The sequence below is a fragment of the Emydura macquarii genome, unplaced genomic scaffold (genome assembly GCF_026122565.2).
Source record: "Emydura macquarii macquarii isolate MOO-44397 ecotype Brisbane River unplaced genomic scaffold, CSIRO-AGI_Emac_v2 contig_2473, whole genome shotgun sequence".
Lineage (NCBI taxonomy): Eukaryota > Metazoa > Chordata > Testudines > Chelidae > Emydura > Emydura macquarii.
The window spans coordinates 18,931,431-18,958,460 of record NW_027132610.1 but is presented as its reverse complement, the minus strand read 5'-3'; the positions used below and the strand labels follow the sequence as shown (position 1 = coordinate 18,958,460).

General features: G+C 39.6%; 2 long non-coding RNA genes across 2 annotated transcripts in view; one reads left to right on the top strand and one right to left on the bottom strand.

Moving 5' to 3' along the window:
* Positions 1-3,032, bottom strand: part of LOC137163049 (uncharacterized) — a 60,582-nt gene extending 57,550 nt beyond the window's left edge. The window contains exon 1 of the long non-coding RNA XR_010922607.1: positions 2,824-3,032. This is a non-coding gene — a long non-coding RNA (uncharacterized lncRNA). The remainder of the gene's footprint in view (positions 1-2,823) is intronic.
* On the top strand, positions 86-27,030 carry LOC137163047 (uncharacterized). Its single transcript, XR_010922606.1, has 3 exons — positions 86-110; positions 18,694-18,830; positions 26,800-27,030. It is a non-coding gene; the product is annotated as an uncharacterized lncRNA (long non-coding RNA).

Here is a 27,030-nt window from a genome sequence, read left to right as displayed (position 1 = left end):
TTTTTAGGTTACTGCATTAGAGAAAAAATGTTTTTTTCACCAAATATCACTGTCTGTAAAACACTTTTTGTTGTTTTTAGTGTGATATGGATTTATTGACTTTGCAGTGGGTAAGTACTGCTTCAGTATTTTGACAAATGTAATAAATGAAAAATTGCCTTGGATATCTCAAGTATACATTGCAGTATTTTGCTAATCTTATAATGTTAAAATGATAAAATAGGAAAAAACAGGATAGGATGTGAGGTTTAATTTTTGGACTCACTCTGTATTCAAACATGCTTTTCTATTATTTTTAAATGTTTATTTTATGCAGTGATTAACTTTTGAACTAAGGTGTACCATTTATCGTCTACTAGTCACAAACCTATGACTGGCCAGTAAGTGTCATAGTTCCTGTCATTTGTATAGTAATGCATTTTCAGAAGTATATTCCTAGGAATTTTGCAACACTAGGATGATTTCCTGTATGCTCTACCATGTTCATAATTGGGTATAAAATATCTGAGACAGCAGTTTAACTGTTCTGGGTCCAAAAATAAAACTTAAATCTCTTATGATAAATTGCTTCCAGAACACACAATATTTGTTTAAAATGTCCAATGTAAATTAATCATTATTATGTAAAGTACCCAAACATGGTGTTAACTGTGATACTAAGGTAAATATTTCAAATGTTAGAAATCTAGTTTTACAACAAAGCTACTTTACAGTAAGCAATGCTTTTAATTCTAGCAGCAAAACAATGGATTTTGTACTTGTTTATTACTAAATCCTGAACTGTATTAGTACATTTTCTGGAACCTTTAAAACACACAACCTGTGATTCACATTTCGTTGAACATATTACCAAAAGACAGACATGTTGGGAACTATCAGAATATTTCAGAGCTATTCAGATTTGTGCAAAGCCTGGGTGACCAGATTTCTTTCTCTTGTTATAACAGAGGAAAGTTAAACAAACAGAACTAGCATGATTTGCTAGTTAGATTTTGCTGTTTTGATATGACTGAAACTAGATAATTTAAAACCTTGTTCCAGACTCAGAAAACTCAGAAAAACAGGGCCCAGTTAGTACCCATCCCCCATTTCTCCAAATACAGAAAAGCTACTGTGTGACTGTCAAAAGTTTGCTTATCGATTTGAGAGCGGAGCCCCACCCTTATTAAAAAACAAACGAACCCAACCTCCAGTATTGTACAGGAATGACCCCAAACATCGGTACGTTTAGTGGTTTGGATATGCCATAGCACACTAGAATTCTTTCCTTATGGTGATGGCTGCTATTTAATAAAACGATGTTGGTTTTATGGGTAACAAGTCCTTTCATGGCTGTATTTCCGACCTATTGACTATTCCTTCTGCCAAGCTGTTGCCGCTCAGTTACTGGGTGTTGGGAGCCATGTAATGGATACAGATGGAAGGTGGAAGAGATATAGGATGAGAGAAATTGGCCCATGAGTTGCAGAGGCTGCAGCCAGGCTACAGGACTTGTGCAAGACTGGCTCTGGTGTCTGTCCCCTCCCTAGCTAAACAAAACCGCTGTAACTCCTGAATATTATTGCACAATGGGAGGAGGCTCCTTTTCAACAGGGCTGGTCAGTGTCTCCTCCCCCTTTCCCCCGCCCTCCTGCTGCTGGCTGCCTGGAAGGAAGTGGGGATCACTGAGCACTTTCCTCTTGAGGGGCTGTGGAAGCCTGAGCCCTCATCTTCCCTTCATACTGCAGAGCCAGAGCGGCTTCCTCCAGGCTCCAATGGAGAGAGAAAGGTGGGAGGGAGCCCGCGGAAGGGCCGCCTGCTGTTGTCAGGGTGGCGGTGACTTCATTCTTTTCTTAATATAGAATCGGTTGTCAGGCTCTGGACAGAGCCGGGCTGGAGGGATTGGCTGTCAATCACATGACGTCACAATACGCTTGTGTGAGCACTGTAAACACTAGGTTCTGGACGGTCAGTAAGTACTGGGCTGTGAGTGAGGGCGCGCGTGCCTGGGCTGCTTGTCTCTGCGTGCTTGGGACCCCCTCAAACACACTGCCCCCTTCCCCTCCGCTTTCTGTGAGAGCAATGTCCTGACTCCATGATCTCTCACCCTGTAGAGCTCAAAAGGTAACATCACTGCAAGGGGGATGATGTAATTCTCTCCCTGGCCAGTAGCTGCCTACGCTTGCACCGATCCCCTAGTTACTGGGGTGGGAGGATATTAGCACCGCATTAGCTGCCCCTAATGTGCCGTGCAGATTGGGGGAGGCAGATCCCACGAGTAATCACAAATGCACTCCCTTTTAATCCGGAGTGATTTTGAAGAGGTGGAAGATCCTCTCTTATCTCCAGCTCTGGCAGGAGATTGGGTAGAGCCCAGTACGGCGTGTGTGCAGTAAACACGCCGATGAGCTCTGGCGGTAAACAAATCTCCTAATACCCTTTTTAACACAGCAACTTGCTTCAGGCAGCTCCCCCCAACACACGCACGCACACACACTTCCCTTCTAACAAAAGCCTGTGTTAATATTGGTTAGTGCGTCAGCTTTTGTTCTGTAAACGGCAGTAACTATCGCTATTTTTATAATCTATTGTAATATATATGACAGTTGATATCCCGACTAGCCCCAGCTCCCCACCACACACACACACACTCCTATAGTATGAGACCCACGTACACTCGCATGCCCCTCCAGTTCAGTGACAACAAACCACTATGATTTAGCTCTCGCTCTGAAATCCCAGTTTTGCCTTATTTCCTCTGTATCCCTCTGCCTTTGCAATGTAGCAGATAGAAGAGTAGAAATCCCCCCTCTTCCCCAAAGGAAATATCTGAATTGCACTTACTGATCTGTCAGAGCAGGAAAAAAACCCTTTTCACTGTAAAGCAAAATAGCCAGTTGCAGAACGCTGCCAGTATTAGGAGAAAGCGAAGAAAAATCTTCCAATAGCGAGATTCCCCTTAAATTCAGCTGTTTAACCAGAAAAAATAAATAAAAATAACAACCCCCCGTTCCCTTTTTTGTGCAGTTTCAGTAAAGCTGCGAGGAAGTTGGTCCTTTTGTTCCACTATTTATAGATTGCGTCAACATTGCGAAAAGGGGAAGGCGGAGCAGTGGCATTTACTCCTCCGAGTGAGAGGGAGAAAAACCCAGCACACACACGCGACCTTAAGTACACAACACTCCGACCTCCTCCTCTCCTCCTCCACCACCCCACTGAGCAGCGCCAGAGATCAGATTCAATCACGTGTCTGAGGAGAGCACCAGCCTGCCCAGTGCCTGCTTAGTGCTGTCTTGCCATGAATAGCAGCAGCAGCAGCAGCAGAGAAAAGCGACTCTCCCAGCTCGCAGGGACTCGAGCTCGCATCCAGGTTGTGCTTTATATATAGAGGAATAGATTTCCCTGTGTGTCACTCACTCAGCTATAACAAGTACGTGCCCACTGCTGCCACATCTATGTTCTTTTCCATTGCCTGTCATGTTTAAATATTGGGACACACACATCTGATTTACTACAAAGAGTTCTAAAGTAAATTTGTTACAACCCTACCATTGCAAATTCGCTGGAGATTAGTACGCAGGAAAGGAGAAGCAGCATTGCTAAGACCCATAGAACAGTCTCTCTCCTCTCCGCAGGTGCACTGAGAATAAGCAACAGTTCTCTTTTTCATTCCGATCATATAGGAGGGGAGGGGAGTATGTCAGGGGAGGTTCCTGAAGGGTTAATGGCAATGTGTTTGCTGAGATATTATTTAGACCTTCCATTTAAAACTGATCTTGAAGTTATGACTCCTCCACCATCCAAGAAATGAAACTGCACTTCTGTGGCCCAAGGCCAACATCTCTGTGTTGAATATAAACAAGGCATATTGCAAGAGGGCCTTCCAGAGAAACTAAATCAAATTAGCTTGGTCGTAAGGGTTCTCGGTTTCTAACCCCTCTTCCCCTTCTTTCTGCTACACATTTAATTTTTCCACATTTGGACTAAAATAGTTTAGGAAAGCAGACCAGTGAGCGAAGTAACTGACTCAAGTTAAGTTGATACCCGTGAAGTCACATGGGACGTGGGATCTTTCCATGGGTATAACTATGTTGTTAACAAGCTGAAATAATATGTGCTTTTAGGGAATTTCTTGTAGCCCGACCCTTAGCGGTCATTGGATGGCATGGCTCCACTCGTGGTAGGTTCGCTCTACGTGAGAGTTTGAGCGTAAACGAGGCAAAGGGGCCGAGCATCGGATTTGTCTGAAACTGCAAAGCGCTCCCTAAGTTCCTACCGTGGGTCAGCAAGAAGTTGCTGCTGCCTTTCGTTACCTCTAAGAAACATTCATGAAACTGCAGGATTGGCACCCTTTTATGTCTAGACGGAAAATTCCTTTCTGCTAGCACCAAGGCCATATATGTATATTTATGCACATTAGAAAGGATTTGAAGGAGATAAGTGAGGCTAAACGATTGTGTGCTAATAAACCGAATGATATAATTGTTCTAAAAAAAAGTTGTAGTGGACAAGCAGAGAGACACTGCGTTTGAACAGAAATTGTGGACCGGGTGAGATTTGGAGATTTTTTCTTTCCTGTCGTGCGATATCAGGCCAGATGATTTCCTACTATTTATGCTACATTACAACGAATTATTTTCCTATTACTATTTTCTTGAAAAAAATACAATAGTCACTTTCAGTCCACACACACAAGCGCGCGCACACACTCACCTTAATGCAAAGTGGCGGAGGGGATTGATATTGTGGCTCACTTTTGTAATAATAGAAAACTCTGAACAACAGTTAAATAAAAACAAATATTGTGGTTATTTTCTTATCATGTATCCTGGTTTATCTTCTTTACAGCTTTGCTTTTGGGAATAAGATCACCCGCTCTCTCCATGGCTGCTGCAGCAGCTATTTCGGCAGCAGCCGACAGTTTGCTCATCCTCGCGGAACTTTTCCTTAGTACTTTGGGTATTTTTCTGCCCTGCTATGGTTAAAAAAAAATAAATCTGAAAATAGGCAATGTTCGGTGTCACTCAGAAGACTGATTTCCTTCAATGTGTAGAGTGAACGCCGTTTCAGAAGGTGCAGGTCTTTAACAGTTTTTTAAATAACGTGTACGATTAATTCAATGAACACTTAATGATGGTAATAAAGAGTAAAACTAATGAGTCAACGATGAATAAACGTTCTTGGTAAGAGTCCAGAATTGGATGGACAGTTGTTAGGCATATCACTTAATGCTTTTTCTGAAAATTCATGAAAAAGGAGTGTGATTCATGGGATCAACTTTTAAAATATGCCTTTAGGACAAATGAAATGGATCATTGTGATGGGAATTGACAGAGGATGATAAAAACAGAAGGTTAAATGAGCGAATAGCAAAAAAGCAAGCATGCAGACTCCAAACACTGGCTTACAAACTCAGTGTAATTGTTCAGATGAAGGTTGAACTTCAGTAAAAAGCACTGCATTTAGAAATGTTGCAACAGCGCTTTAGAAGTCTCTAAAGAAAAGCTTAATTGTTCGAATTTAGATAACTTTCGGAAACTCGTTGTGACCTACATTGCTGTTCTGAGTCAGCATTGAACAGCCAGCTTGCAAACTTGTACACACGCCAGTTCTTACGGTCAGCAACGGATCTTTTGGGTGGAGCTCTTTTCGACCGTTTCTGCAAGCACTTTATTTGGTGGTTGCTAGTTCCCTGTTTACAGATAAACAAAGTTAGATGGAGAGACAAGGTGGGTGAGGTAATATCTTTTATTAGACCAACTTTTCTAGCTACACAAAGCTCTTCTTCAGGTCTGGGTAGCTGGAAAGCTTGTCTTTCTCACCAACAGAAGTTGCTCCAATAAAAGTATTACCTCACCCACCTTATCTCGCTAATATCCTGGGAGCAACAGAGCTACAGCACTGCATACAAAGTTACATGGAGTCAGTTTCTCGTCTCATATCTTGCATTCTTGTCAAAACAGCCTTCATACTTGCAGGTTTCAGTACAATCAGAATAGATGCAATTTAAGGTAATGTCAGTAGCTAATTTGTTAGTAAAAAGCTGATTTAAGCAAATATAAATTCCTCCAAGCTTAGAAAGGGGGGTAATTAGAAGAATGACATTTCATTTTCAGAAGGGTTTCGAATTGTTTGCTAATCAGATAATGGATTTTTTATAGGTACGAGCTATTACATAATACATACAATTTTCCTTTCTTAATATCGTAGGGAGTCTGTAAAGTTCACAACCAAAAGTTCTTTCTTACCATATTGTTTTCCGTACCCCTTGTTTAATACCCTTTAATACAAGCTTTACAACGGTTATATACCAAAAGGTTGATAGTTTATTCATGTTTGAACTGAGGTTGGACATAGTTAAAAAGACTATGTTGAACACACAGTTGAACACTGAGGAAGCGAGATATCGCATTTTAACAGTTTGATCAAAGTGATCAGTACATATGATAACACTTCTCGTCCACTCATGCCGAGCCGAGCGTCTAAGGAAATCAGTCAGACTCCGCTTCCATTTGTATTTAAAATGACAAAAAGAGTTCAGATGAAATACCCTCGGAAACTCCGCCTTTTGGAAAACCTTTCTGTTTTTTTTCTTGCTTGTTTATTTTATTATTTTTAATCATGTTGTTAGCACGAGCAATCAAACAGAAACGCCAAACTGTAAATCTCTCAACAGAGATTTACTATGTCTGATCACTACTTTGTAGTGTTCCTTTGTTACATCTTTTTGCAAGTTCTTATAATTTTCATGGCAAAATACAAACACATTAAGTAAAGTATCAATTTCAGGATCAGTCAAGGAGATCAAATCCAATTTCCTTCGATTGAGATTCGGGACCTTTCTTTCCTTAAAAAAAATTACTTTTAGAACAACGATGTTTATTTGAGTCGGCACTGTTTACTAATAGCTTTTAATAGCTCATTGTTTCCTGAAGTGGTTACATTTCAGTCTCGCTTCTTAGTATGAAATCAGCGAGACTTCTATATTGCGATTGAAATCTACCTCCTATTCATCTACAACTGAAACGAGAACAGCAAACGTCAGTTCTAATTTCGGGGTTCGGGAGGGGGCAGGGAAGGAACAAATAGGTTTTTTTCCCAGTGAAATGGCATGTATCCAAACAGTGTTTCTTAGCTCATGCTTTATAAGAGTGTAGCCTAAAATAGGAAAATTCGCAACTGTTACACCTCCAGGTCTGGGTCAGCGTGTCATGCTAGTTTCGGGATACACACTAAGCAAAGCAAATTTAATCGCTGTAAACTCTTAAAAGGGAAAAAAGTATTCCCTGACACGGAGAAAGATTGTTAGAAACCTCAATTTTCAACCTCTCCTTTTTCTTCTAAATGTCAAATACAGCTGAGAGGGTTTTGTGAGTACGGTTCGTTCTCGGAAGGGGATCGGATATATTTACAAGGGGGAGGGGTGGGTAATAGCGGTAGGTGTTTTCGTTATGTCTGCTAACATAATCCGACACCCCGAGGCTCTGTCTTAACCGAAATAGATAGTGCTCCAAGATCTGAATCAATTCCTGAGAGTTTTACTTAATAAGGCTTGGAGTTTTCCGGGAGTCCTGAAGTTTCTTCTGTTATTTCAACCCCTGAAAGCTCCACGAGGCGGGGACCTGGAGCAGCTCTGGGGAATAAAGCCTTGCACCTACTTCTCAGTTCCAAAGGGTTAAAGAGTCCTGAACGGGGCTCGCACAAAGGCAATTGGAAAAACCGAATCGCTTCCAAGACATCAGTTTTAGTCAGCACGCAAAAAAAAAAAAAAAAAAAAAAGCTTGAAAAACGTGGTTTGGGGAAACCTGCAGAGGAAATGGACAGAAGTCTGCGCTTCAGTGCTCTGTCCTCACGGTGAAGCTGAAGGAACCAGCAACTTCCAGTTAACACAGTTCTGCCCGAGATGATTTTGTCTGTAGGCTTCTCGTGGTCACAGAGCTGTATAAGTTAATATTTTTTTCATTTTTTTTTACCACCACACAAATCAAGCACGTCCGAGCAGGTTATTTAGGATTGGATGATTTATGTGCATTAAATCGGATCCCTGAAAGCTTTTGTTTCACTCGTGTGCTTGATATTTCTTTGATCAGCAAAGTCAATCTGTAAATGTTAAGAATCTATAGTTAGTCCTTGTGATATATTGTAGGAATGAAAAGGTATAATATAATGAAGTAAACCTATTATTACGTTTCAGGGTAACAAATGACGTAAAATAAAGTTTCGGAGAAGGTAAGTACGAGGAACTAGATTCTGTCCCGGAGCAAAATCGCTTTTAAAACAAAGGTACATGTAATTACAAAGGGTGATCTGTATGATTTACTTAAGTAAATCAGCGGATATTTTAAAATGTGCTTGCACTATATATTGAATTAATCATATATTACTCTAAGTAATGAGAATTCATATAAAAGAAATGCAGTGATTAGAATTTGGTCAGCATCTCCCTTTTTGTTGGTGGCGGAGGAGGGTCTTTAAGCCTTTCCCCCTTTCTTATTTTGGAACATTCGTCACAACACTCAACCAGGGATGTGATTTTTGAAATATATCATTTTTATAATAAAGCACATGTGCCGAGGAGAAAAACAGTCATGTACTAAAGAACTAGTAATACAATGTGGTTAATGCTTATTTCCAGACGGAAATATTGTTTGTCTCCTCCTTTGGTTCTTCCTGTCAAAATATTTGACTGCTGGGAACAACTAAATATCTGTTTGTTGGACATCTTGTTTGAAAGAAGGTAAACATGCAAACCATCCTATTGATGCCAGATTTCTTAGCATTTCATTTCATGAGGTCACTTTTACTTTGAAATGTCATGAAAGCTATAGTTTTGATTATATTTTTTTGAGTAGGGTAACCGGTTTCCTGTTCGTCTCATATTAAATCTTGCGTAGATTTGCATGTAGAATTCACATGGTTCTTAATGCTGACTCATTTTTACAGACATTTTACAGATGTTATGTTTCTATCGTGGTATAATTATATAAAGATTATCTTTGTTAGCTACTAAAGAATTAAATTGTTTATCAATGCAAAGGTCAGCACAGGTACCACTTTGCAGAATGACTGCTGTTTCCAGTGCCCTTTGCATTGTATAACGGATTAGATTTTAATTTTGGTTTATGCCAGTTATCTGACTAAATAAAAGAAAGTCACCAACTGATTCTCTGATTAGGATTTACGAGCTGGAAGCCACATTCTTCCAGTGGATCTTGGGGCGCACGAGGATTGCATATTATGGACCCATATGGTAAACATTTCCTCTGCCCAAACGTTCAAAATAGTGTGTCTCCCTATACTCTTATTTTATTTTTTCCCTGGCACAAAAAGAGTAACTTAACATTTAATATAAAGTACAGAATTACTTCAGATTTTAACAGAAATGTTGAAATAGATGTAGAGACACAGACACTTTTGTCGGTGTGATGACTCTGTATAAACCGGATATCAAATACCTGACTATTTGACTTCCCAGTGACGTCAACAATATAACTCCATCAAGACTGGTGCAAAGAAGGTATAGTGAAAATGAAGTATTTTTACACTAAAAGTACTTCAGCAAATGACACAGGCTCAAGAAATTTGGGCAAATAGTGTGTTCAAAGCTGCTTCCTATTTAGGTCTTGGCTTTCAGAAAATGAGCAATTATTGTCGAAAAATGCTAAAACTTCACATGTGGAGAATATCGGTATCTTTCTGGTATATTGGACATTAAAAAAGCCAGAAATTATGATGACGCCTATTAGGAAATTAACTTGTAACGCGCTGAAAAATAAGTGAAACTTTCAAGATCTAGTAGCTAATTGAAATAATTTAAGTTTTTCCTCTTGCAACACTAAAACCGAAATGTGTGTTTTGCCATTTCAGACTTTCATTTTGGTAGATCATTCTTCGAGAGCCAGAGTTCTGTCATTTAAATATCTCTTTCCCTTAAAGCGTGAATTAACATCGACGGTGTAGCTGAGTTTATTTTAATCGTCTGTAGGTAGCCTTGATTTTAATCAGAAAACAGGTTTGCAGTGGACACAAAGTACATTTCTTGAGCTCTTGCCTGGAATACCCAGTTGAGATAGAAAGTCATGGGATGTCTCTGTCCTACAACATCTTTGGGGACCCACTACTTACGTTTTTGGTTTTTGGTTTTTTTTAAAAGGAATACGTTAGAGGAGCTCTGAAAATGAAGCGCTTGTCCGAAGTTCATATTTTGCACTGAATACTGCTCTGTCTATACCTTAATTGTTATGGCATATGAAGTGAAGAATGACCATACCAGAAAGTCTCGCAACATTTCCACTGCAGCCCTGTTCTTCGAACAGCCGAGACCCACAGATAGTATTATCACTTCTGCGAAGTGGCAAATACTTCTCTCTAAATAATTAATACTAGCTTAGTTTTTGCACCCACGTCTTATCTCTCTCCCGCAGACACCCTAACCAGTGAAACCAGAGGGCGTGCAGCAGGCAGTGGCTGTTTTGAGACCTTCCTTTTTCCTCTTTTCCTTCTCTTCAGAATGTTGCAGTTAAAATGTTGATATTTTGGCCATTCTTAAATTTAACATCTGCAGCTCTTGGTGGTCAGAATTTACAGCAATACACTTCCTAAAGAAGGTCTTTTATCTCCTGCCTTAAGCTTTTCGTATGAAGAAAGTAGAAAAGCAATTTCTGTTTGGCCATTTGACCAGACGCTATACCTAGAACACTATTTGTGCTAATATTTAACTTTCTTGGGAAGATGGGTGGTGAATGTTAGCTGGAATTTCCCTATGATTTATAAAACTGTAAATAATATATTTGGACTGAAAAACGATGGAAAATAATTTGTGAGTAAAATTCAGCAGGTCCTGAATATATTTTATTTATTTATTTATTTAATTTTAATTTTTTTATTGATTGAAAGGGGTTCTAATTTATGTTAGTATCACATTGGTCGTGCGCTTTTCTGTGGTTACTTAATTACTTAATTAACCCTTCCGGTTGCAGCTGCATTGCTATTAAAAGTTGCTGAAATATGTCACTATATTTTAGGCGTGTTTGGCTAGCGTTGGGTCGGTAGGGATGGATTCTTTACCACAGAAAATCCTAAGTATGCACTTGAAAGAACCGATCTGACTGCGGAAGACAAAAAGAAGAGTTGTGTTTTGTGGATATATTGAGGCAATCAGTAAGATGTGAAAGCGAGATCTCAAAGGTGGGCAAGCGTTTCTCTGAAGCAGCGTCAGAAGAGCTGACAACCAATTCACAGAAAAGCCACACAGGAGAGACCCGCGTTTGACACACTTCTCCGTCTGGAAATCTGAAGCGATCCGAGCAGCAGTGTGAGGAAAACAGAGCGAGAGAGAATAGTTTTGAAGGGACAGCTGGAGAGAACCACCATCGACTCATTTCTCTCTCCTTAGGAGCGCTCATTATACAGCCAGCCCGCCCGAAAACTGGGATATGCGAGAAGGCACATGCAAGAACTTATTCTTCTTTCTCAGCCTTGCAACTGAAATCTATTCAATACTACAATTAACATCTTAGGAAAAGTACAGTTCTTACTGCATCTTTCAATTTGTGACATAAATGAGGATCTATTTATGATAGTGTGCGAATGCTGGGAATCTCTTTGGTAAAGCGCCTTAATGTTTCCTTGGTCTTCACTAGACGGCTATATGCGGCCAATAAACTGATTAAAAATCAAGGCATGTAACTTACTGTATTTTATGGGGGTTTGGGCCTTTCACAACAACCAGGACCACTACAGAGCACCAAGATCTGGAGAGGTTCCTACAGTCTAAAAGTCAGATTCTGTTCTCAGTGACACCATTGTAAGGGCCTGATCCAAAGCTCACTGGGGTGAGAGGGAGTTTTCTACTCACTTGGGTTTTGGATCAGACCCTTGGTTCTGAAGACGTTCAGCGAAGTCTGTGGATCTCCTCTGGATTTACAGAGTGTCAGGGAGCAGAATCGGGGAAGGAGGGAAATGAAAATGTCTGATATTCACTTAGCAGCTGATGTAAAAGGAGGAACCATTTTGAAGTTTAACAAGAAAACTGTCTCCTTCCCTTTTATACACTGTAGTGACTGGTTTAATTTTCTGGCACGGGAAAGCATAGAAAGGAACTGATCCTACCACCATTCCCTCTGTTTTATGCTCCAAAGATTTATGGGTAAAATTTCTCTGCCCCTCCTCCCCCAGTATATCACTCTAAATAACGCCTTCTGCTTATGACACGAATGTATACTTCAAAGATTCGTGTGATTTATTTTAAAACCACCGTCTACGGATGACATTTTGATTGTGCTAGGTATTGCACAAACTAACTAGATCAGACTCTTGGTTATTTTGGCTGCCTTAAGTTTCTGACCGAGTTGCGTGAATGCAAATAAACATGATCACCAGCTTCATCCCTACCCTGTCTTCAGAGATCCAGACTGAAATACAGTTTTCATGTAGCAACAGGAAGCTCTTTACATGTAACAAAGCTGACTGGGAAGAGTGCAGAAACCTCCAGGACAGATTCTATGCTAGAAGGAAGCTCTAGAGTGTGGAGTTTGTTTTCCCTTTAGGATCAACACGACACTGAAATTTACAAACATCAAGTAGTGGCTTATTAATTAGAAATAGTGGCTCTTTATATCTCATATGTAAGATATAACACTGTAATATAATAATACTGTTGTGCTGCAGTATTTAAGATAAAGATAGTTTTTATACCTCAGAGTTATTTTTATTTGAACAGAAAATCAATTTTTGCTTGAAGCATGATGTGAAATGTTGAGCTTTGAAAGAACCCAAAAATAAAATTGATAGCATCAGCCCTTCTGGTTATTCTCCAACTACAGTGGAAAAACTGTGTGGTTACCTCCCTGGTCGTTTTTTTTAACTCCTCCCTCTGTAATAAAACACCTTAAACCACCTCTCCCATCACCTCTTAGCTAAAGACTATTTTTGGCTGTAGATTGCCTCTGGGAACCTTCTTCTGCAGTTGGCATTATATGGAGTTTGAAACCATTCATCTCACTAGATTGTGAGCGGAGCCAGATCAGAGTACAAGTCTGCAGGGGTGAAACCCTTTAACTAGTACTTTACACTAGCAAGCTATTTTACAGTTCTACGAAGACCTGATTTACAGATACCATTTCCTAATTTGGCTATGGCATAGACACTTCTGATTCAATGTAGAGCCCCGACAATCTGTGGATATCTGCTTTATATCCGTGGACAGTTTTTGTGGATCACGGATGGATGCGGATAAAAATTTTATATCTAGAGCCTTGCAAATCTGCAGATATCCAGGGACCATTTTTGTGGATTGCGGTTTGGATGTGGATACAAATTTTGTGTCTGCGCAGGGCTCTATCAATTTGTTGCATGTGATACCTGGCCCACTATCATCGGTAAATTGAAGGGCACGAGATGTACATAGGAAAAAAAATCATATCTTAAAATTTTTTAAATATATAGCATCATATGGGATTTTAGCTTTATAGATTCATATGCTGATCTGACTCAGATCACAGCTTGGTGAGCTGAGTGGTTTCAGCTTCCACACAAACAATGCAAACTGCTCCGCTCTACTCATACCCTGTGAAAATTAGGCCACTAGAGTGAAATTTTGTGACAATGGTTCTAGCAGCACAGTTCAATCTCTTCCTATAATATTGCCTTTAATGTGATAATTGGAGTTATAAAACAAATCAATATTCATCTGTTTAAACCAAAAGTGAGGCTTACTCAGAAATGATCACTCGTTCAGAAAAAATGTTTTCTTTCCATTAGCACATTTTTCTTAGTGACACTGAATTTCATTTAGCCTCAGCCATGTGAATTTAAATGGATCAAATTTATCAATGACATACATCCCTGTACAATCCCCATGGACAACATTCATACCTGATGAAATTTTATTGAGTTTAGCAGAGTTACACTAAGAATGGGCTTGGCTCAGTAGGATCACGTGGGATGTAACTCAGCAGTGAATATACCCCATATTTCTCTGTGTATATCAGAGTTAATATTTCACATTTGATTAAAAGACTAATTTGTATTAATTCTCTGGCACAGAAAATGGCATGTTACCATACATTAGTTGATGAACTGACAGTAGTTCAGAGAAGAGCAACCAAAATGATCAGTGGGTTGAAAGGTTTGATTTTTGAAGAAATTTTAAGGGACTCTCTATAGGCTGGGTAAATGAAGATGAAGAGTGTGTCTGTGGGAAGGTGATGGACCTGCAAACAGTCTACAGATGTTTGTAAGGTATAAACAGCAAGAGGGAAAGAGCTGTGATACACAGACATGTAACTAAGAGGAAAAAAATGGAACTAATAAAAAGACAGGTTAGACAGGTTATTAGGAACAACTTCTTTAGAGATGTCTTAGTCATTGGCATAATCTCCCTAGAAAAGTGATGGAATCCTCATTACTTGGGTCTTTTAAAACCAGATTTGACATTCTAGGGACTTGTCTACACTTACCTGGAAACTCGGCAGCAGTCAACAGGAGTTACGCAAACTATGCAGAGTAGCTTGCGTAACTCATGTTGACTGCTTTGCTTCCCGGTGTCTACACTGCGCTGTGCCGACGGGAACAGCGGTCCCGCTGACGCAGCGCTACGCTACTTGAGGGGGTGGTTTACCAGCATCGACTTTCTGATTGATTGAGTGGGTCTACACTGACTGCTCAATTGATCCAGAAAGATCGATCTGGTGGCGGTGAATTTGCCGCCATCAGTATAGACATGGTCTGAAATAGCGGTTCCCAACTTGTGGTCCACAGACCCCTGGTGGTCCACGAGGCTACTACAGGGGGGTGTGGAAAAGAAAAATAATAACATCCTAACCAAGGAAATATATAGTTTCAAATAAAACTAGTAGCATGTTGTGGTTGACAAAATGTTTGGAGATTGAAAAGGGGTCCACACACTTGAGAAGGTTGGGAACCGCTGCTCTAGAAAATGTAGCTGAGTAAAAGCTAAGTATTATAATTAAAAAGTGCTATAGGAACAGTTCTGTACTGACAAAGAGTTGGACTAGAAGGACTAAAAAGACATATTCATCTTTAAAGTCTAAGATTCCTTGTTTCTATGACAGAGTATAATATAAATACCGAGTTTCTCACCAAATACATATATAGCTTTTCTACATTATAACAGTCTAACTGACCTTCACTCTCAGTTAAAGATCGCAATTCCAGGGCCTCCTCCCCTAACCTCTAGTATTAATGTGCTGCTTCTTTGCTTACCTGAAAACCAGTTTTCTGAAGAGTTCAGCTATTTCCAATGCTGTTAGGATTAATCTCATCCTGGGAGATGCTAAGTGTCTTCAGGGAGACTTTTTTGTGTACTCTCATTTCCCACTGAAGTCAGCGGAGATCAATCAAGGGGAACTGGTAATAAAGGGCCCAATCTTTCAAGGTGCTGAGTAGATCTGGGTGAAATTTTTCAGCTGACACTTTTTTCCAGCAAAAAATGCAGATATGGTGACACCAAAATGGTTTGCACATTTGTGTCAGTTTCACAAAATTGTGTCAAAACCAGCCCCCTACCCCAAGAAATATTCTGAAAAAGAAACTTATTTCATTTCAGCATTTTTTTAATTAAACATTTTGAAAAGTTTTAAATGACTTTTGTTTTTGAAATTTTCTTCAATTTTATTTGAAAAATTCAAAGAAACACTCAAAATTAAAACATTTTCTTTGACCTGAAATGATTTTTTTAAATATTTTTATTTGCTGAAAATTTTCAATTTTTGGGTCAACACAAAATGATTTTCTTCCCTTGCTCCCCAATTTTTTTGGAATTGCCAGCTAATTAAAAATCCATTATTCACCCAGTCTAGTACTGAGTGCCTTCTATTTGGTGCCCTTAACTGTCTTCAGGGGCAGCTGAGAGCACTCAGAATTCCTGCTGAAGTAATTTGGAAGCAGGTGTCACTCAGCAGTTTGCAGGACTGGGTATGGTAGGGTAGTGGAGCTATTTAGCACCTAATACATAGGGTCAGTCAGCCAGTCACATTCCTTTTCTTCTCAGGAAGAGCTTTGTATCCCAGCCACAGAGCAACAGTCCACAAAACATTAGAAATGCAACAAAAGACCCAAGTAATGAGGCTTCTACCACAAATATCAGCTCAGGATTTCTCAGCTAGACCAAAGTTGCAGGTTTAGAGACCAGACTTTTTCCAGGTGGTCTCATCTCCTTTTCCTGGAGCTACTGCTTTTATGTCATTTCCCTGGAGTACACTAGCGGGAACTTGAGTTGGGACACACCAATACCAGTAACCCAAACCTACAACTCAGGTAGGTAGCTAAAAAATATATTCTATTGTTCTTATATGAAATTAGTGGAGCTAGAAACAATCTGAACATCGTTACCCCTTCTATGGGTCACTCTGTTGAACTCAAATCACACTGAATCATCTTGCTTTTAAGAATCCTTTTCTTTGGTTCTTTGTGTATCACCTGGGACCCTTTTATGATGAGGTGACATTTCTGTCATTTCTACTGTGTGCTAGAGGTGGGACAAAAAGCTTGGTTTGTTAAAGAGAAGAACCTCCTCAAATTGTCTATCAGCAGATGTGCTGGAGTTTAGATCTATGGCTCCTGAGATGGTTCCTTCAAAAGTCAGTTAACTGGACCCAGTGGCCACCTAACACCATAGATTAAGACAACCTTTGGGCAATGGCCACAATCATCCCCGAGGTATGGCCATTCACTGATACCATAAATGGGGGATGGGGGGGTGAGGTAGCTAGATGTCTCTTTAGATATAGCCAATATACAATGTCTTGTCAGATCTCTGTACATCCGAGATCACAGGCTTCTCCTACATGCACATCTGACTAGAGCCTTAGTCTACTAGCTCTTGAACTTCAATCTCTATTAGTATTGGAATCTCATACCTCTCAGGTACAACAGAGAAATCCTGAGCTACAGAACAACACATGGTCACTCTTCATAGACGGACAGGAGCAGTAGTCATGGTCCAGCTGCCCACAAAAACAAAACAAAAAGGAGGGAGCTTCTTGCTGTTGGAATGATACAAGTCCCATATTTAGCAGTTATCCCTTTGCTCACAATCAGGACATGTTCTGGGGGCATACGTCCAGCTGACTAGTTTATTCTTAGCTGAACCACACAAAACTGCATGGAAACTCTGAGTGGGAAACCTCCCACCCCACAAAGAATCTTCCAGATGGTATGTGTAAGTCCCTTCACAAAAGAATTGACAGTTTGTCAGACACGATAGGCATTCTGACACCTACCTCCCAGGCGTGGTTCTAGTCCTGCATTCCAGACTGGCCCCCACTAATTTCTCCTCTAGATGTACCATTACATCTGAGGTATTTGCCTGATAGTGACAAACCCACTCCTTGGGTCCAGCCAGCAGTGTTATATAGAATTGTTCCAGGACAACTAACTGCACTAACTCCTCACTGTAACATGTTTCTAGCTTTAACCACCAGTTGAAGAGATCCAAGAATCAATGATCAAGAGTGAGAGCCAGGGCAAACTTTTCTGTTCAGAATTCCTGTGACATTCTTCCTTCATGAGCCCTGGTCAATCCAATATGGCTGCCTCGTGTAATTCATAATAACCTTCAGAAGTATGATCCATCACTCAGTATACTGCTTGAGGCTTCCTAGTCAGGCATAGAGCTCATCCAATGGTCATGGAGCCACCAACGTGCAATCATCAGACATTCAGAGATCCCTATGTGCACCTCTAGGCTTAGATGCCACTTTAGTTAGGGATCCTCCTCCCATAGGGGTGGAAGGAAATGTGGCACCACCCTCATTCACCCAGAGCAGCCCATCTTATTCCTGCAACAAGAATCTCTGCTGGTCTTCTTGATGATTATGGTGGTCATGCTGCATAATTTGCTACTGGTGAAGCTGTTACTGTTGTAGTTGCTGCTGCTGAAACTGCTACTGTTGGTGCTGCTTCACCAATCACTTTAAGCTTTCTTTTTCCATGTCATAATGGATAAGCTATTACTTCAGTATCGCCGTACGGTAGACAGACAGATCTGTTTTTATAGGGAGAACTTTATGCCTTAGTCACAGAACAATAGTTAAAACATCAGAAATGTAACAAAAGTCTTTCCCCATCTCAGGGTTTCTAATTAGAGCAGAGCAAATAATTTACTTTTTGATTTGGTGGCTGAAATGAAAAATAAATAAATAAAAAACATTCAGTTAGCTTTGAACTGAAACTGATTTTTTTCTTTCACTGAGACAAAAACCAAAAAATTATTTTGGGTTGAATGAAATGTTTTGAATGTCATTTTGACTTTTGTTTAAAAAAAAAAATCCTTGTTTTATTCAGCTGAAACTGTACCGGGAGATTTTGATAGACCAGTAAAAGGGCCAGGGACCACTTGATAGTGTAATACTGATTATCATATTTGTTGCTGATAGCAGCCAAATTTGGTAGGCCTTTCTGCAGGCCTGTGCAGCTTTTGCATGACTAAGCCAGGAGGGGAGGGAGTCTTTTGCTCAATCTTTGCCCGACCTTGCACCCCTCCCTGATGATCTGGTGGATGTGCTGGGATCTGTGTTTCAGGAAAAGACTAATAAGCTTATTTACTCATGCCCTCCAGGAGATATTTGTCCAGGCCTCAAGATATGCAGATTCTGTAGGAATACATCTAATTAATTAAGTACTCTGGCGACCTTAAGTCTAGCTTTTGAAACTTTTTTTCTCTTTCTTGATGTGTTATTGTCTACTAACAAGGATAAATGGAGGAGAGAGGCTTGAACTCTTTGGGATCTCTTCTTGGACACAGCTTCTGGATCCTCCAACAACAGCTGGAAGATCAGGCCAACAGGAAAGCTATCGCTGTTTCCACTCGAAAGCCACCTCAGACTTCGGTAATTATTAAGGGTTGAGGGTTGGGGTGTTTTACTAACTTGTTGTGGATGTGTGTAAGTGCTTGAGCCTAAGTAAAGCATAGCTTTGCAGTAAGTGCACTTTTGTGTTATGCTGTTTCTACCAGTCCATCTATTGGCTGGACGGCCACGTTTCCATTTGGCTTATTTCCTGACACTGTCTTGCACAAAGTAAAGTTACCATGAGCTTTGGGTTGGCAGAACCCCGGGTAACAAAACTATTAATTTAATTTGAACTGAATTGTACCTGGCCTTTCTTTGTGTTTTCCTGGGTTCTTTTATTAAAGCTCTGATTCCTTGTACATTTTTTACCTGGATAACATTGTGTTGTGTTCAATCTTACACATATATTTCTGAAGGTTGGATATATCTGAATGTTTATGATGCAATATTTATTTTTATGATTGGTGCATTGTGCTTAAAAATAACATCATTTACCTTTTCATAGCACTGGTGAAAGGTGATTTGTTGATTGCACTGGAAACTCAGGTCTTCTCTTTTTCCATGTTGCAGGATTGCAGGCTTTTTGACATTATCCTGTCCATTGGCTCTGACCTGGAAAAAAACATGTATAAGTAATTTAATCTTTTGCTCATTCTGTCCTGAGTTTTCTGCTGAGACAATCAAGTCTGGTGCCAGTTCTGATATTTGCTGTGTATGTGATGTGAACATCTAGTTTATCAGGAAAGTGTTTGAGGCTGACAACTCATTTGATATTGGCCATCAAACAGTCCTCAGATATAACTTCTGATTACTGCCCAGATATTATGGTGATAGGTTCTGTAGAAAACCCTAAGATAGACTAATACACTATGGCTGGGCACTATTCACAGTGAACAAATTATCCAATGAATATAGTTCTTTATCTGTTAATGAATTATCTATGAACTATGTGATTTTTACTAATTTATTTGTTATTCATAATTGCTCAAGAAACAACTTATGCAAGTGTATCTCAGCTTGATGTTTGTTCACTTCTGCTATATCTGACATTTTGCTATTGGTTACTTGTGGTGTATGGCTGGTCACCTTAGTCACATGGTATTGTTTCTGCTCCTTGATAAGATGACTGAAACATTATAAACTGGGGATGAGCATTTCTGACATGAGTAGCAAATATTGACATTTGGTCACGAATATCCTTGTTTGCATGTGAAAACCAGTTTTGGACAAAAATAGTAATTCCCAAACATTTGTGTGAACAAAAAACAATTCATGTGAGTGTTTGTGGAAAGCAAATAAAAGGGGTGTGGACACAGTCAAATTGAAACGTGATTCAGAATTTACAAAAATATTCATGAATTATTTCTCCCAGCATTTGCCCTATTTTAGATACTGTACTGTGGACTAGGCTGGATTTGTACCAGTGACATTAGAGGTGAAGTGGGTTTTTTGGCTGTAAGCAGGCTTTCCATATCTGTGGTTGTGCTTATAGCAGAGCTATATATATACATATATATATATATATATATAATGATAGACTAGGGACTTTCCACCATCTCAAAAAATAGTCTATCTATAAAACAAATGATAATACAAGTACAGTTTTCATACTTTGAAGGTTGGAAATGGAATATAGAATGAAAATAATATTATTCACATCATAAACCATTTATATTACATTTACGTTAGTTTACTTAAAATGAGGCTGAGTTTCTTGATGGGGGAGGAAAGGTCAATCTTGTAATAAAAGGAAATAAAAGGGCAGTCTTTATGGAGGGAGCAAGAGCATATGGGGGGGAGGTAGTGGAAGTTTCTCTCTCCATGGATAGAGGGCATCTGGGTGCCTTTCTATATGGAAATCACAAAAAGGTCTGTCTAAATGAGAGAGTGAATACATGGAGCCAGATCCTCTGGACCAGTACAGCTCCTTTGTGTGACACAGGATAGTACCTGTTTGGCTACTGTCCCTCACTTTTAGTTAAATCTCTTCCCACTTTGGAGATCTTTGAGCTCTGATGTGGTCAGCCTGAGTGTTTGGCCCGATTCATTACTATACTATAGCACTATCTTGGAGGAACAATGGTCGAGCATAGAGGCTGCTGCCATCCTCTCAAATGTATAGGTTGGTGACAAGCATGTGAATGTCTGCAAGTAGGGTTGAACCACAAAAGTTTCCATAACAGATTGCTTGTCAATATGTATATTTGTATCCAGCAATCCTAATGTACTGACAAATTACTCATACTTTACTCTCTTAGTCAGCTAAGTTTCAGTGGTTATTTGTTAAATAATAATCATTTATATTTATAGCACAGTTCATCTCCAAGTGTCCCAAAGCACTTTACAGAACAGTGCCTAATTCTGCTCTCAGTGAAAGCAGCACGAGCAGGAACTTGTCTTATACACGTAACACCACAGAATGCAGCCATCTCTGTTGTGGAGGTCAGTGGACAGGAGGACAACCAGTGTACAGCACACTACACAGAAGTGTGTATGGTGGGGGAAGTTTTGTCAGGTCACCAGATCAACCTCTTACACTTACACAAAATTCCATGGAATATTCAATGTTCAGGCAAAGCAAATAGGACCTTCATTTTGAAGGTTTTATCCAAAAGAGCTCTGATTGCAAAAGTAAATGTACATTTACTTGAAAAAGTACCCTCAAACCATACATTATACTTAAATGCATATGCAATCAAAGTGGTGTACAAGACCATCCTGTTAATAAATTATAAGATTATTTCAGACATTCCTGTCTACTCAGGGTGAGTGCTTTGGGTTGCCATGCTGGAGAGCTAAGTTCAGTCTCTGGCCTGACAGGGGATGAATGCAGTGTGGAAATACAATGTTTAGATCCTGAGAGCAGGAAAAAAGTGTCATTCTTAAGAATGAGGCTGATGAGCTCCAAAGCCAGTCCCACATTGCTTTACTCAGCCACAAGAATGAAAAGTTCAGCTTGGGTTCCAAGTAATGGTTGAATGAAAACAGGGATTTTCAAGGCTCCAAGAGAGCCTTAGAGATCTGTATAAGTCACTTGCTGCTCTCAAAACTTCAGATTTGCTTTCTTAAATTTTAGACAGTGCAACAATTTTTAAAAAATCACAAAGAAGGGGATTTTGACACGTCATATTACTGCAGATGGGTGGAAGTTTTGAATGTGATATCAGTGGGAGTGAGTCTGAGCCCACAATGGAACTGTTCATTGCAATGCTTGATGCACTGGAACTCAGAAGTACTTCTTTAGACCTGTTACCCATCTTCTATTGCCATGATCTGCCAGCAAATATCTGTCATCATTTCCATATATTAGTTTCTTCTCTGAGGTGGCCTATTTATATTTCCACTTGTAAGAGTCTAGTAAGCAGTACAACCTCTAAGAGTTTAGGCCGAGGAGTTCTTATGAAACAAATACTGTAGAACTGTCTTCCCAAATCATGCATCACATATGGATGCCAAATCAAGAAAGTGACGCTGAGTAAAGGTCTGAACAGAATTGCAGGTAGCAGCCCTGCAGATTTCTATGATGGAAACATTATGGAGGCAAGCCATCAATGCCCCTTAGCTTCAGCTGCACAAAGAACTCCTTTTGAGCTCCACTAATCCTTATGGAAAGAGGACCTGAGGCCTCCACAGTTGCAATGCCCTGCCCGAGTATGACCTTGAATCTGAGAGGAGCTTGACGTTATAGGGTGCAGTTTAGACAGAGGCCTTCCTGGTGCTGACATAATCACTAGTACTGAGAGAGATGCACTAATAGTACCAGCAGGTCGTTGCTGAGAAACTGCTTGACACTGAGTGTGCCTTAGCACCAACAGACACAGACAACAAAGTTAGTTTCTCTCACACCAGAGCTGCCTTGGGATCAGAAACAGTGTTCCATTGATTTGGTTCTGGATGATGGTACCAGATCTGAAACTGAAGGTTTCTGCTTTCCAATCTGAGGGGGCTTAAAGGCTGAATTTGGCAGGGGAACTATGCCCTGACTTGAGGTGGATCCAATTATCTAGCTCATAATATCTCAAATGTCAGGAAAGCCTGGATCCAGCATGCCTGCCCTTTCAGGCCTGACATGTGAAAGCCCAGCATGCCAAACAACAGTCTGGGAGAAGACCTTTCCCAAGGCACATTAGACAGCAGGTATGTGCACACAACTCTGGGAAGAGGGAGAGCATGAGATCCACCATTTACACCAGACATTTTTCCAAACCTTTGGGGTCCAGATCAGACATTATGCCCTGGAATTGAGCTGGCCTAGGAATCTAAAACTAAGTAAAAACTTTTTAAAATGGGTATTAATGAAATAGGAAAATCTTGTAAATGCACCGTTCCCCACAAGGTTCTTGGCTTGAAGGGAAGATCTGTCTACTTGCAGCTTGCTACAGAATGGCAGGAACATAGGCAGTTGGAGTCCACACAGCTTCTTATAACCTTGGTTCTGAATGTTCTGTGCTATGAGGAGGGCACTCATGTTGCCCCAACAGACATCACTTTCTAGTAGGTTTCAAAGGTCAGGAGCACAAGAGGGCCTCATCCTACAACCCGGAATATGCTGAGGCCACCTCAGAGAAGAAATTAAATATACATTTCAAAGTAGTTTTGGTTATTGCAAATAGGGTGTTGAAACATAATGACAATAAATTGAATTCATTCAATACAAATCACTATAAAATGTACTGTGAATGTAGCTTTGGTCTCAGCAGTTACAATTAACTATCATTATGCTGCAGTTTCTGTCACAGTGATTCCCCCCCCCCCCCCATATCTATTTTGCAGAGGTCAAAGTGCCATGTTTTTAAGTGTACTTCTGACATTCTGCAGAAAAGTAATTAAAGAAGATGAAAGCGATCTTTACACACATGGCACAAGACAAATGAAACTGTTGCATTCTTTCTTCTTCAGCAATCTTCCTTTATGCTTATGTCTCAGAGACTTTATAGGTGGTAAAAAAGGAACACATAAGATTAGTGCACATAAAACGTGTATGCAGTTTTGCACCCACATTTGCATGTGCAATTGCTATGACTGCATGTGCAAATCCAGAGATTACACATACACATGGCTAATTAATTGCCCCATTTGTAATTCAGTGGCAGTGGAAGCAATAGTGTAGATAGACAGTTAAAATACATGTTTTTAGCATATTCAAGTGGTCACCTACTTTTTAAAAATGTGGCTTTATAAATGGGTATTTTACCTGTCTCAGAAATAGGTAAAAAACAAATCCTGTAAGGCAATGTAGTCCTGAGGAATGAGCACAACACTGGGAATCAGGAATGCTAATCCTGGCTCTGCCACAGACTTGTAAGTGTGGGCAAGTCACTGCACCTTTGTGTTGCAGTTTCAACATATGTAAAACGGGAATAATAGTGTTTCCCAGCAATTCCCAGTTGTACTGTGAAGACTGATTAATTAGTTCAGTGAACATATGAAACAATATAAAATGCTAATTATTATGTATCCAGCTTTATAAAGGACTTTGAGATCCTTAGGTGAAAAACTCTATTAGTGGAAAGTATTATTATTGTTATTCTTATTATAAAGTAGTTGGAGAAGCCAGGAACATACTGTGGTCTCCAATATTGCTAGTTATGCGTTTTTATAAAGGAAACATATCAAATTAGAAAGCAAAAGCAAGACTTTATTTGTACGCTGCTAAGTTTTGTTTATTAAACCCTCTGATACATAGCCAGGTGACATGCTAATTCATGCTAGTGCTTCTGTTTTGTTTTTCTAAAAAATTTACAGCAATGAGTGGTTTATTCTGAAATCTTTTTTAAAAAAAATATAAAGTAGTGACAAAGCAAGCAGTTTGATACATTTTATGGATCCTACCTAGTTGTCTCCATACACAAGCTTCTGTGTGGTCAAGGCAGCTTGCATATTTTTGAACTCAAAGTTGGTGTAATAAAAGATATCAGACTACAGTACTTGCTTTAACTGCTCTGTTTTGCTGGTCCAGAATGACTACAAGGTTCATTTTCAATTTTTCTCATAAAAACTGGGAAAGAAGTGTTTACTTACTGTTAGGAGTTGATTCTGTGTCAATAGCCTTGAAGAAGGCTTGTAACCATTACAGAATGTTGCCAGTTTGAAATAGATACACACTACAAAATATGAAGATGTGAAATTATACCATCTTGTGGATTTTCTTTTTATAAGTAAGACTGGTTAAAACACTACCTTTAAGTAATCATACCGTGCATTTGATGGTAGAAATTAGTATGAATGTTTCTGGCAAGTGAATGATGTGATGTGGTTATATGTTTCTGTTTTTGTTGCTTGCTCAATATTGGCCTTTAATATACACAGATTACAGTGTAGAAGGAAGAAATTTATAGTCTTGGCCTTCTTGTTTCACTTTGTGTTGCAGCACCTTTTTCACACTTTATGTTACACATCCTGTTGACTGCATTTCTCCCTACAGAAAGGAAATATCTGTGGATTGAGACAGTGCTGTTGACGTACATTGAAAACCTGTGTCAGCTTTCACTATTTAATTGGATGAAATGAACATTATTTAGTACTTACCATGATATTCACATGGGGTGAAATCCTGGCTTCATGGAAGCCAATGGCAAAATTCCTGTTGACTACAGTAGGGTTAGGATTTCACCCATGCTTCCTAACCACCTGGTAACGGTGCAGATCAGCAGCTCAGGAAAATATCTTAATAATACTAGTAAAGAAAATACATTCAAATAATAATAAAAAAAGAGTCAGTACTATAAACTGTCAAAGGAATAGGTTTTCAACACAAGTAAAATTCAAGTTGTATAAAAGCCATATGTATATGTTTATTGTTATTAGTTTTTAGGCCTCAGAGGCTTAGCTGGCCCACTTCTGCAGTACAGCAAGACAGTTACAGCTGCATTATACATTTGCATTCTGTGGGCTATTGTCCTTCATCCCTTACTTACCTCATCTTTGTGGGCAAGGATCTGCTTTATCTTACTTCATGGAACTGCAGCTGTATTTGTAGAATTCTGTGGTCTTCTGGTACTCCCCTCCCTGTACAATAATATGGTTTGAATGTGCCAGCATTTTTGCTGGTAAGCAACTACAAATGCATATTTATTCCTGATGGCAATGTCATGTTCAGAGTTTTTCTCATTCTTGAGTTTAGTTCAAGAGGAAAACATGCTTCTTGACTGGTGCTCACATTAGCCAGCTGCAGTATATAATAATAATTAACAGCACAATGTTACAACAGTATACTTAGAATTTATTTAGAGTGGAAGGAGGCAGAGAAATGGAATCCAGCATCTTCAGTTTATATAGCTCTCTCACCTCTCAGGATTCCAAAATGCTTTACAAACTATATTATAGGCAGGGCTGGTATTGAATGTGTAATGAAAGGGTGGTCAGAATTTGAGTTTTATGTGTCTTCTGAAAGTCAGAATACAAGGAGCTGGAACAATGGTTAAGGCTCCGATTCAGTACATCACTTAAGCACAAGTTTAAATTTAAGCACACGAGTAATCTCATCCCTGTTCAGCAGAGGACTTTGAAACGTGCTTAACTTTAAATACATACTGAAGTCCCATTGAAGATACTTTTGTGTGAAAGTTCTGAGTCAAGAAAGTTATCACTATTGAGGAAAGCCTGTAAAGGATGTGCTTAACTTTAAACACAGATGTGATGATTTAGGCAGATGTCTGTGTACAGCTTATGAATTTATTTTGATATTGGAGACTCTCTATGTATCTGTGTCAGACTGCAGATTCCATTTTGAATGTGGGGCTTGTCTGCCTTCTCTGTTGTCATTTTACTTCAATGTTGAACTGAAATTCCAAGGGATGGTAACAATGGACTGGATTCTTAAACCTTGCTAGTGTTGTAATCAAATGCAAGCATACTTGGACAAAGATGGCGGCCGGACCAAGAAAACCAGTCCCCCAGATAGGCTGGTAACTAAGCAAGGGATCTTTGATCCCCAGATGAATTTGATCAGGAAGTCACCTGACAAGAATGGAGGTTAACAAAAAGGGTCTTCGACTGACTATTTTAGAGAGAGAGGGAGAAGAGACCAGAAGCAGAAACTGTCTGCAGGAGTAAGAGGATGCTTCCTGCTCCTGAAGAGAAGCCATGTGAAGGGGAAGAGGAAAGATCCTGGACTCTTAAAAGACTCTGACCTAAGCCCAAAGAACACGAAGAGTGGTGAGGAAACTGAGGCTCGGAAATCCATATAGGTATTTTATTGTTTGTTTAGATCTATATGTTTCTTGTGCTGTTCCAAAGT